Raw genomic sequence first — 13,142 nt, 5'->3', positions numbered from 1 at the left:
AAGGAGCGTTAAATTTTAAGTTGCGATGCATAGCAGAAGCAGTAATCCCATCTCAGATATCCCAGATGCTGGTAATTAGTCACTCTGTGTGACAAAGCTTTCTTCTTAGATGAGTGAAATAAATCTCAGTTAGAGTGGAGACACGAATTTGAGGAAAAACACCTCATAAACTTTTGCAGATAATTTATAATTAGACAGGGTATAGCTGTGACTGCTTGTTTGGCCTGCCTTAGTTGATCGTTAATCCCTGAAACAAGAAAATAAAACTTTGTGAAACTGTACCAGTTTATTACTTAGGATTTTTCCTCATATGTAAAGTACACATAAAAATACAACAAAATGCATACAAATTTGGTTAATATTGAAACCTCAGACAGTATTTAACCAGTAAAAACAAATTCTTGCATTGGTGTCATAATTCTTAAATATATTAATTTCTAAAATTGTCTAACATAAAAACACCTTTAAAAAAACAGGGGTTTGTTGTTCCTCTGAACTTTTCATTGCTCCCCAGATCGGCCTCACATGAATTTCACTCTTACAGATAATTAACCCCTGGTCTCTGCTCTCAACAAAGTAGAAAAGTTTCTCCACTACTTTTCTTTTTGGATCTTTGGTTTTTTTCTCTGAAGCAGTAGATGGGGTGTGCTTTATAATTTGTGCCTCCACCTCTTCATGGCAGTGGAATGCTCTTTTTTCTGCTTTTTTTTCTTCAAAATTCAATGAATAGAAGAAATCTGCACTTAAAACCTCTCATTTGTGTTTTGTGCATAATGATTCTAACACAAAGATCTGCCCTGGAAATCCTCCACCCTTCCTGAGAATTTACTTTTAAACAGATTTGGTACAGACTTTTTGTTGATTTGGTTGGTTTTGTTTTGTTTTCTTTGGTTTTTTTAAGCCATTATGAGCAAAAAAAAGCTGCATTCACTGAGTATTTTTGTTTGTTTAGTTTTGGTTTGGTTTGGTTTTAAATTGGATGAAGGTAAAAGGTAAATGCTGTCTTTCATTATAATCCCTAAGGGTGCATGTAAAAACAATTTCTGAAATGTTTATAAAACTTGGAACTTAATAATCAGATAGAAATATATGGTGCAGTAACATCCTGGGTTCTGTTTTTTACTGAGATAAAATATATAATTTATTTTTAGTCCTACCTGCCTGAATTGAAAATTCCTCAGAAAGTGAGTTGCCATCAACACTTATAAAATATTTACGTCTGCAAAAAAAAGCAGGGGGAAGCTTAAACTTGACCAAGTGCCGTACCGGGGCAAAATTTGAGGTATCTTAAGGTAGGAAATTATTTCTGTGGATTTTTTAGAAAGCATTCAGGGTTCACACTTAATGTAAAATAAAGCTAAGAAAAGGTGTCAAAAGAAGTTAGAAAATGTAGTGGTTACAAACATGGGCATATTATTAAAAGTACCCCTTTGGAAATTTATGGTGCGTTTTAGGGACATTTTGAAATGTGGTCAAATAGGCACACTCACAGATTACTTGGTATTGCATCAGGCTCTTCCTTCCAATAAATAGATTTACTTTGCAGTGAATTGCAGTTTATCTGCAAATAATACACATTTCTGGCATGTGGGAAATGTTTTACACGCCTTCATTTCTTGCATAGGAAGAGTACCTTTGGCTCAAAGTTACATTAGCAGTTGGGTTAAGCCTGGAATTAAAAAATTTGTATGGTAAAAGACATGGCTGATATTTGCAATAAGTAAAATGAAGAGAAACCGCATTATCTGAATTGTTTACAATTTATGTTTTATTATTCCCTTTAAATATTCTCTTTTGCACCCAAAGCAGAGCAGAAGTAAATAATGTTCTGGCAAGAAACAAAACTTCTAAATTAGAATTATAAATAATGTTTAAATGTATTTTATGTACATATCTGTAGGATTGTAACAAAAAGCCAAGGTTTTTTACTCTCATATCAGCACAGTAGTATTTCACCATAGAAATTATCGTACAGTTCTCCTGTTGTAGAATAAATATTTTGGTACAAGCAGCGTTCAGAAAAATACCAGACATTTAAAACAAAAGTGGTGTTGTGGCTGTCACGGCCTACAGAGGCTGCCCAGCTGTTGGGGGCCACAGAAGAGCTTTTCCTGCACTTCAGCCAGGGATGCAACCACTGGACTCAAACTGGTTTTGGTGACTGGATGGCGAGGATCCCACGCGCAGGTCCCTGTACGTGCAGATGTGTTTTGTGATAAAACACCAGATTTTGGCACCGTTGGCAGAGGGCTGTCACAGAGCTTGTCCGAATGTTTTGCACTCTATAAAGTATTCCTGGTGAATTTCTGTGAATGCTGGCGAAGAATCGCACGGCCTTCCTCCTCTCTCCTTTATGAGGATTTTGGTTATTTCATTCATTTTCCGTCACTTTCCTAGGAGATGGACTGCCATCTATTGACTCCTCAGAGCCCCTGCACAGCGTGCGGGGCTGCTCAAACAATGACTCAATAACAAACCCATTCTGCTCTTGGGGATGGTGGTGGGGTTTGTTGACGTTGGCCATGGTGACAAATTTGAGCACATTGCAAATAATTTGTTGTATGGGCAGAAACATCTTATTCCAGCCAAAACAGACTGCCAGCACAAGGAATCTTATGAAGGAATGGCAAAAAGGATTGTAAGTGGAATATTTTAATTTGCCTTTTGATGGAAAAACAGATTATCATGAGGCATGCAATGAAGCTTAAATCTAAGGGCTATGTGCTAATCAAAGCTTTAGAAATGGCTGAAAGTACTTTATTTGAACTTATTCTTTCAACTCTTTTAACTAAAATTATTCGGGGAAAAAAGCCAATCAAAGTCAGCAGAAAAATCCAACTCCCACTTTGGTTTAAAATACTATTTAATAACCTCTTAAAGACGGTGATTTAAAACTTTTACAGATCATTTTCATCACAACTACACTCCGTATTTCTCCTGTATCAGAGAAGGGCAATTATATTTGTCAAAATATATTTCAAGTTTTATTCGTGTATTTTGTGAATTGGTTCATACCCACTAAGGTTTATCAAAGGGGTTATTGTCAATCAAATAACAGGACAAAGGCTTCTTTGACAGAGCCACGATAAACACTTTTGATCATAGCTTGCTGGAGTGTCAGTGATGATACGTGTGAATTTTTTGGGCACAAGGCATTTGGAGGCCTTGTTGAGCTCTTTGTTCTGTGTTATGAGGAAGCTTTGCTTACAACTGTGACTTCCTAAATGCCAGGTGCTCGACAAACCCAGAGAAACACGGCCCATGTTCCACAAGACGTGCAGTCACATCCCCTCTGCACCCTAAGGCTACAGGGGTGCACACAGCAGTGTTTTTTCACCCTCAGAGCACTTGGGTCTCTCTCATTCCCTTTCTCCTGTCCCTTCAGATTTGAGCTATAAATGTAGTGATATTTATTATGCATTTTAAGCGGGGGCCAGGTTATAGCCCTCTAACAAACAAAAAATATAAACCCTAAATAACGCTAAAAAAATCGGTGGAAAAACTTATGAGAAGGCACCCACTGATTTTCTTTTGTTTGTTTCAGTTTCGCAGTTTATTCTTTAAAAAATACAGTATTTCCCTTCAAGTTTGACCTGCTGCCCATGCACCTCGCCGTGTGGCCTGTGGCAGCTGCTGTCCTCAGTGGGCCCAGGCTGCGGAGGGGCAGCGCTGGGGGCCACGTTCCTCAGTGGACAGCCCTTGTCCCCTCTGCTGCTGCTGTGGGCAGCCAGGGGCTGTGTGCTGGCCGTCTGGGGAGCGCCGTGGGCCGGGCTGACCGCTGGCTGCGGCCTGGGCTGACCACTGGCTGCGGCCCAGGCTGCCCATGCTGCCTGCTGGCTGCGGCCGGGGCTGCCCGTGCTGTCCACTGGCTGCTGCCCAGGCTGCACGTGCTGCCCGCTGGCTGCGGCCTGGGCTGCCCGCGCTGCCCGGCGGTATGGCTTGGGCTGCCCACATTGCCCGGCGGTGCGGCCTGGGCTGCCCGCGCTGCCCGGCGGTATGGCTTGGGCTGCCCGCGCTGCCCGGCAGTATGGCCTGGGCTGCCCGCACTGCCCAGCAGTACGGCCTGGGCTGCCTGCACTGACTGGCGGTATGGCCTGGGCTGCCCGCGCTGCCCGGCAGTATGGCTTGGGCTGCCCGCGCTGCCCAGCAGTACGGCCTGGGCTGCCCGCACTGTCCGGCGGTGCGGCCTGGGCTGCCCGCACTGCCCGGCGGTGCGGCCTGGGCTGCCCGCGCTGCCCGGCAGTATGGCTTGGGCTGCCCGCGCTGCCCAGCAGTATGGCCTGGGCTGCCCGCGCTGCCCGGCAGTATGGCCTGGGCTGCCCGCACTGCCCGGCGGTGCGGCCTGGGCTGCCCGCGCTGCCCGGCAGTATGGCCTGGGCTGCCCGCACTGCCCGGCGGTATGGCCTGGGCTGCCTGCACTGCCCGGCGGTATGGCCTGGGCTGCCCGCGCTGCCCAGCAGTACGGCCTGGGCTGCCCGCGCTGCCCAGCAGTACGGCCTGGGCTGTCCGCGCTGGCCGGCGGTATGGCCTGGGCTGCCTGCACTGACTGGCGGTATGGCCTGGGCTGCCCGCACTTCCCGGCGGTGCGGCCTGGGCTGCCCGCGCTGCCCAGCAGTACGGCCTGGGCTGCCTGCACTGACCGGTGGTGCGGCCTCATCCCCGTCCCGTGGGCTGCGGGGCCTTTGTGGCCTGAGCGGCCTGCTGAAGCTGCTGCCAGGGGTAGCATCCACCAGCAGATGACTTCACTGGGGAAAAAAGAGGACATTTGTTTATCTTCAGTGCCCAGAGACCGTGTTTTGCACTGGGTGTGAGGTTGTGCCGGGAGGCCCAGAGTGTGCCCCGGTGCGTGGCAGCGCCGGCGGGGCAGCCGACCGTGGGGCACGGTGCTCGGCGTGTTTCGGTGTCAGGTGGAAATGGGCTGGCTGCAGCTCTCACCGCATCAGCATTGTCAGAGTGGTTTGTGCCGTGCAGGAAGGCATGCGGCCAGTTCGGCCCAGCACCAGGATGAGGACGCCGCAAACAGGAATGAACTGTGCAAGTGTTAGAATCTTCTTCAGTAAATATCAACTGAGTAAAGAAATTCTGTCCCTAAAATGGGCAGAGCAAGTTTTTTATTTTCCTGAGGCGTTTCTTGCGGTTGATGTGTGTGTTAAAACATAAATCTCACTGGGACAGAGTGTTTTCTTTCTGTAGGGATGTCTCATTTTTAATAACCCCTTCCTGCCCTGGTGCCGCTCCAGCCAGCCATGCTGGCTCCGTCCCCTGTGCCCTGCCTTCACCAGCCTCGTCTGTGTGAAATCTCCCACAGCAAGATGGCCACCAACAGAGCTTTAGAAACATCAGAATTTTTAATTAGCAGCAGCTATCATTTAACACACTTTTTGACAGTTTGTTAATCTTACTTTTAATCCGCTTACATAAAGGAAGGTGAACCAGGAACTGGCTGATTTGGCCCTGTGTATGAAGGACACGAAGGGACATGAATCTTTTGTGTTTAAATGTTGCGCTCAAATTTCTTTGTGTGCATGATTAAAATTCCTCGTGGCCTGCTACTTTTTTTCTGAAGTGAAAATGTAAGCCATATCCCTGAAAATCAATTTCTACCTGTTACAGTGTGACTTCCAGAAATGAAAAATTAAAAATAATACAACCCTGGCAAAAAATATTTAAGCTTGAGAGAGAGAGAGAGAGGACAATTGTTTTCCAGATATTTTGTTAGGTGTTGAGCGGTGAGGAAAGGGATGGCTTTAGGAGTGTTTTGGGGAGGAGGTTAATCCCTGGTTTCCTTGCAGCTGTGGCTGTGACATGGCTGCAGGGCTGGCTCCACTGGCCATGACACAAAGCCACAGCCCATGGGGTCAGCGCACTCCTCTGGAATGCTTCAGCCTGGGCAGTTTCTCTCCAGGTGTGTTAAGGCCATTTCTAGCAGCTCTAGGAAAAAAAAAAAATCTGTTTGTGAAATAGGCAATGTATTTCTCATATTTTGGAATCTCAGAGTGGGCCCTCATGTGCCATTGCTTCAGCATCCATTCAGCAGGATACTTTACAGGGAAGGCAGCTCAAAATTCCCAGGGTTATGGATTTAGGGTAAAGATGAATCTGGCTCTTGTGAGTTTTGGGGCACATGAACACCTGGAGCATGGCGGTGTCCACATACCTTGGGAGGTGCTTGTGTTCATGAAGATTTTATGCCCTTTGAGAGGTTGCTTGCCCCAATAGCCAGAGGAGGGGCTGGGGCAGAGCGTGGCCAGCAACAGGCAGATATTTTGGTTTTAAACTCTCTGTGATTTAAACTCTCTCTTGTCCAAACCTGACCCATCTTGCAAGTGGTTTTCAGTTCAGGGATGCTGCTGACATGCTGCCAGCCATGCACAGCTCTCCTGAAGAAAGCCAGCAGGTCAGAGGAGGTCAGTGTGCTGGGCAAAGGGATTTTACTGCTTATTTTCCCCTACTAATTGTAATTTGCTGCGTTGCCACTCTCTTTCAAGTTTCAGATATTTTTCGAGGCTATCAGAAACCTTGACTCCAAATCTTTTCCTATTGCAAAGGAATCATATTTCACAAAATATATTCTTTCTGATAGCTTTTATTTTTTTTCCTTTCAGAAAACAAAGACTATTTCAGGTCCTGAAATAACTGTTAGGTTTAGGAATTCAAAGCATATTCTATAGCTTTCAGTACAAAAGCATGCTAGCTAAAAGTTCTTTCCCAATTTTTGTTTGAAAGGTGTATTTAAATTATGATGGGGAAAAGAAGCAGCTTTAATAACCCTGTATACATTTTCTGCAAGGACCTGAGTGGACATTTCGGGTGGGATGCAGAACCTTCCAGCAGCACGGGTACCACCTGCCACTCACCTTCATCATGTAGTAACCATGGTAGGAAGTATCCTGCTTCTCTAACTTTTATCTGTCTCATGCTCTTCTGCACCTGCTCCCCCAAAAACTGAATAAAAGGTGCTTAAAACTGAGGGTTAAAGAGAGATTACATCTTGACCAAAAATTGTATTTCTGTATATTTCTGGAAGCAGTCTGGAAATGGGGAGAGAGTAGAATAGAGAGCTCAGGTGATTGAACATTTCTGTTATTTTGGGGTTCCAAGTGATGTTGTTGTGGTGCTTGTCCTGGAGAGCAGCATCACTGAGACAACCCCGGCTTCGGCACACATGTGAGGAGCGTGTCAAGAGCCCTGCCTGCTGCAAAAGCAGTGTCTTTCACTGTGAACGGGAAATGGAGAGCTGCAGAGGATGGAAATGAATGTATTTTACCATTTTAAATCGCTGATTAGCTAGCTCCCGCCTGCCTCGGACGTTCTTTGTGCAGTACATGACATTTGGTGGCGTGCACACCCAAAACCAGAGAGGCTTGGGTTATTTTTGTGATGCACCAAAACTGTTGGGTGAGAGAGTAATTAATCAAAGAGAATAATCAGGGAAGGTTTGCTGCTGAAATATTTCCCCTTCATACACTCAACTGCAGTTCTCTTAAGGGAAAGGACTAAGATGATTTTTTTCTATACTGCTTACAAATTCAGTTTAAAAATTTCACCTCTCTTTCCTTTCATCTGAAAAGGCAAACTTACATAAGCATTTACATTATTATCATGATTTCAAGTATTAACTGCCTAAATAAGGAAGATAGAATTTTCAAGCTAAAATGAGGTTTCCAGTGCTTGTAAAAATATTTAATGTTTTAAAACATTTAATGTGTTTAAAAACATTTTCATGTTTTAAAAACACTTGAGAAAAAAAAATTCTGTGCCCTCTTTCTGCAGTCAGTGCTACATATGAATAATCATATTAAAGTTCCTACATTCTGAGAACTTCTCCAGAATTTCTCCAAACTCGATATGAAGGTGTCTTTTTAAAGTTTTGTTAGACCTTGGAACCAGTCTCAAAATTCTGTAGGAAGCCCAAAATTTTCTGCAAATTTAACAGACATTTTAAAATGTGAAAAAAAAATCACCGTTGCACATAATACGCATAAATGCCATAAAATGGATTTTGGTGCATTTTTATACTGCAAAGGGGAAAAAGTACAAAAAGTCAGTAAATCTGTTTGCACTGCGTGGTTCTTCTTGCTGGTGATTCATGTGTCGCAGCAGCCCAGAGCTCATTCTGGTAAGACAGTAACTTCCTCAAGTTATGCTCGATCATGTTAATAATCCACGGATTAGGGTTCCCTAAAAATATTCACTGATTTAATTCCAAGAGGGTCTATCATGTCAATGATATTAATACATCTTGTTGGGTCCTGTCATGTGTATAGAAAAGTTTCTATCCCCGTGACAGAATTATCCTGATTTTGATTTCAAGTCCTGAAGAACCAAGTATAAAAGGAATTAAAGGAGCCGAGGGCCCGCACAGAGTGGTGAGGAGCGCGGGGCCGTGAGCTAAAGGGAATTCCTACACAGGTGCTCACAGGGAAGCCTCAGAAGTGTGTGTGAGGTGCACTGTGTGTGCACGCATGCTGTGCCACCCACCAAGGGCTACAGAAGGAGGCATCCCCCGGAATTTTTGGCTACAGGAGAGTGAAGCTGGGCCTCTGGTTTTGACTCATTTTTTAATGTTGAATCTGGGTTAAATTACCATTTGACAAGCATACCCCAGTGTCTGTGAGAGCAACTCTGCAAGGGGCAGAGGAAGCCCCCCAGGAAGGAATGGGCGCTCCAGTCCATGTCTGGCCTGGCAGGGCCCCTTTCCCTGTCCTTGCTGTCTCCGCAGTGCAGGGTTGCCCGGCCTGGAGTGGCACGGTGGCAGTGCTGCCCAGCGTGGGGTGGTCAGCTGGTGAGGAACAGGCGTTGTTTTTACACCGGAGCAGGTGAGGAATTTGCAATGGAAGGACAGTCACTGCCTGGTTCAGAGTTTCTTACAGTTGTGTCCAAAAGTGGCTTGTCTTTTCCTTTTTTTTTTTTTTTTTGCTCCCCTCAAACTTGCAGTTTCTCCACCTGTAGTCTCTGCTCACCTTGTAGCCAACAGAAAGTATTTTTGTGTTGTTTCTTGATTATGCAGTTACTTCTGTTTCTAATGAATTTTTATTTTAATTTTATTTTATTTTATTTTAATTTTATATTTTCTTTTAGCACTTAAAAATGGGGCAATGAGCCCCTGTGCAGGAGTGCAGACACTGGAGGGTTTCTGTGGACTGCGTGATAACGCTGAAATACCTCCTCCGTTAAAATTATTTGCCCTGGATTTGAATGAGATACCCAGTTTATGTCTGAGTTGTTTTGATGCCAGATGAGAGCTGGTTAAATTCATTGTGATTTTCTGATGGTGGCCTCAGGAAGGAAAGAGAGGAAAAATTATAGCACTGAGATACTCTAAAGTTGGTCTGGAGGAAACTGTTTTGGTCAACAGCATATTTATGGTGTGAGAGAGCAGAATCCTGATAGGCTCTGATCAATTTTTAGATGCTGTATACTATTCAGGAAGTCCCAAGTCACAATAAAGTAAAAACTGCATGGAATTGAAAACGATTTTTAAAAACGGGTGTGCAAAAAGGAGATGTAGAAGCTTTTGTTTGTCAGTGGTTGTATACAAGCTGTCACACATTTTCACAAGGACATATTCGGGATGAATTTCACTCGCTATGAATCTAGGTGCAAATAACTGCTATGCCTGAATATATATGATGCTCTTTAATGGAGACCACATGAAAAAATTATGAGAAAATGGATAAACATTAACACGTGCAGTTGTTATGTTGGTAATGTAAGGAAAGTGCTTCTGTGAAATTGTCCATTAGTGAAGGATGCTGCATGCTGAAGCCAGCTGCTGGGGAGTTTAAAGTGAAAAGGTTCAGTTATTATCTATTTAAAACATACCCCAAAACTCAATTCTAGCAAACTGATGCACTGCTCACTTGGCATCTCGTATTCTTCAGCAGAACTAAAAGTTTTTCTATGTTTACTTCCATTTTAGCTGTGATTAGAAACCACTTCCAAAATATTTATTAGAGTCTATTAATCAAGAAATACCTATTAAGAGTGCTCCCCTAAGAAACTTATTCAGACATGGTACTTCCTCCATTTGGGTGCAGTGGTGAGGGATGATCAGTAGATGACATAAAGATTAAAGTGAGAGAAAGGAAGCTGTAAATCATCCAGAATGACAGTAAAAATTAAAACCTTGGGGTTTGTCAGGCTCCCCCGTGTATTAGCTAATAAATATAACTGCTTTAGTTCTGTTCATCTTCTGATTTTACCGGCTTTGCAAATGTTTGTTTTCAGATTAATGTATAAATGTATGTGTAACTATGCATGTGCTTAGCGTGGGAGCAGCCGGTGCAGTGCCCAGGCAGATACATAGATATATAGACACATATATAAACGTTCGGCCAATCCCCTAATAAACATTCAAATAAAATATACATGTCCCAGTGCATTAGTCTCCTCCTCCTCCTTCTCCTCCTCTTCCTCCTCCACCTCCTTTTTCCTTCTTCTCCTCCTCCTCCTCTTTCTCCACACAGTCTCTCCCCACCTCCCCCACCCCACTTCAAAGCTTGTGGTCCTTTCTCCATCCGTGTACTAAAAGGTTTCTTTGTGAGCCAGGCCATTTGTCCGTCATTGTTTGGGGCCCAAACGGTGGTAAAATACCCTGTCACCGATCTGGAGCACGGTGAATGGCAGCTTCTCTCCGGACAATTGGCGGCGGTGCCGAGAAATATTCCTGAGAGGATTATTTAACCTTTCAATTTAGGGGGCACAAAGCCCGGCTGATTAATGAACTTTCTGATGGGCGCCGATAAGCGGATCTATTTCTTTATTTCCTCCAAAAGTGATTCCTTCTCCCGTCCCATATTACTATAATCTTAAACATAAAATGTGGCAAATAGATTAAAAAACAGCACTAAAGAGTTTATCTGGCTAGCAAACTGAAGGAGCTAAATTAAAATTGGTAATGAAAGCAGTGGCTGAGCCCTGTATATGGTTTTTAAATGCGCTGTGTATTTTGAAGAGACTTATTCTCCAGCCTGCCTGGTAATGACTGCTTTGGGTGCGCGGTTCGGGTCCAGCTTCTGTTATCCCCCCAAAAAAATGAGTTGTGTTATCTGGATGACTGCAGACACATATGCATCCCCCTTTCTCACTGCATGGGCAGACAAGGTCGATAGCATTACAAGGTATTTGTGGCAGTGCTTGTTTCAGTTTTCAGAGCTGCCAGTTTTCAGCCAGATTTGAATTACAAAAGAAGAAGCTGGCATGAAAATTGAAAGGGTTTATCGGCTAGTCTGAAGCCTCATAGCACATTGCTTATTTATGCAGTCCATTTGCACCAGGAAATGTAAAAAGGAAATACATTTTAAAAATAAGGTCATAAAGACCCAGATATGTTTAAGATGGCAAATAAAATATAGATACCTATAATATCTTTCCAGGAAACGATTTCACTTAATGTTGCACATTACTTCGGAAGAGCATTTATGTTACTGTCATAAATTTGTGCATTTGTGTCACCATACAGATAGTCCCCAGGGATTAGGAACGAAGTGTTTGCTAACTTACTTTAAAATTAAAATAGAAGGGGAGATAGGTTTGTAGTTTGAAAGCCACATCAGGAATAGTTAGAGTTTAATGTGCCATCGTTTTTAAATAACGTTTTGCATTCCCTGTAAAATTAGCCATGGACAGCTAGAGAGATGCCACCACCTTTGGAGAAAATTGGGATGCCTTTTAAACCATGAAGATTTTGAGGCATTCAGGGATTGTATTGTTGTTATCCTCACTATCTTGCATACATTCATTTTCTCTGTGAACTTGAGGGGTTTTTTGTCCGTTTCGTAGAGAAGACTTTTTGAATTAATATTTTAGGGTTTTCTCTTCTGCTTGTGAGAGTATTAAAAGATTGCATTCATTTATTTTAAATATATAATACTGTACGTTTTGTCTCTTCCTTTAGCGTTTTCACACAGTCAATTGTAGATGCTATTTGCATCTCTTTAAAATGCATTGTAGAAATGTCTTATTTCTGTAGAAAGAGATCACTTCACAGTGCTCATACTGTGGACCGGGCAAGTTAAATTTCTTCCTCTGGGAAAGGTTTTGGTTTCCCAGACTGTACAATCAAAAAATAAAATTTGATTAATTAACTGGTAATACGTGTATCATGGCTTAAAAAAAATTAAAAAAAAAAAAAACTAAAAGATGGGTGAGATCACTTTTTCTTGGTTATTTCACTGTATTTTGGTGATGTCCAAATGTCACACGCACAATTTGTAAAGTGTAATTTGTAGGAAGATGCTCAGTTTGGACCTCCACAACTCCGGTGGGAAGAGAAAGGTTTTATTAGATAGCTGAAAAAAAAAATAAAATCAGTGAAGAAATTATTTCATTTGTAATTGTTTGGAGTTTAGGGGGATTAAAAGTCAAAATACTAAATTTGTATGTTTCTTGTTTATTAGCATGCACCAAGTTGAGTGTGTTTCTTTCATGAATTTTCATAAGGATTTTTACTACGTAGCATGTGTGGCTTAATGATGCAATCACCTGATAGACTGGGAAGACTCCAAAGGAGACGTTCCGGTCTGTTGTGTACATAATACTTGTTTCAAAAATCTGCCTAATTAAGGAATTACCCAATGGAATGCAAGTCTACTGGGTGCATGACACGGTTAAAGAAAATAACAACAACAAAAACCCTGGGTATAATTACAATATTACATGATACCTTATATTGGCAATTTGGAATATAAGGGAATGATGCTAACCTGCCATTGTTTCAGCTGGCATGCCAGTAGATTATGATAATTCGTAGGGGAAAGTAGATGTATATTTTTCCATGGTAGAGCTGCTCTGACCTCTTCTCTGCCCCACTCCAGCCTGCAGCCACAGCACATGATGATTCACTCAATGATTGTCTTTCAGTGGCTCAAGGAAGTGGTGAAACAATGCTGATAATGGGTTTTACCCCCAGAGTCAGGCCATGTTGGTCGTGTTGAGTTGCAAACACAAGCTCTGATGGTTTGCAACGCTTGTGCTTCACTGTGGTGGACAAAGTGGTGGAAAGAGTAAAATTATTCCCTCCCATTCTCAGAGTTGTCGAAACTGATGTTGGATGTAACCAGCAAAAAACACCTCAGAGCAAACCTTCATCAAGCCAGAGGGTAGCTGGTGGGTTCATGGCTAGTGACCTTGGTTCTGTC

General features: G+C 43.0%; 1 protein-coding gene across 2 annotated transcripts in view; it reads left to right on the top strand.

The window, feature by feature from the left end:
- The window catches only part of ZCCHC7 (zinc finger CCHC-type containing 7), a 90,767-nt gene that overhangs the window by 66,818 nt on the left and 10,807 nt on the right, over window positions 1-13,142 (top strand). The gene's annotated exons all lie outside the window — the stretch shown is intronic.

The sequence above is a fragment of the Anomalospiza imberbis genome, chromosome Z (assembly GCF_031753505.1).
Source record: "Anomalospiza imberbis isolate Cuckoo-Finch-1a 21T00152 chromosome Z, ASM3175350v1, whole genome shotgun sequence".
Classification (NCBI taxonomy): domain Eukaryota; kingdom Metazoa; phylum Chordata; class Aves; order Passeriformes; family Viduidae; genus Anomalospiza; species Anomalospiza imberbis.
This window is presented reverse-complemented; position numbering and strand designations above follow the sequence as displayed.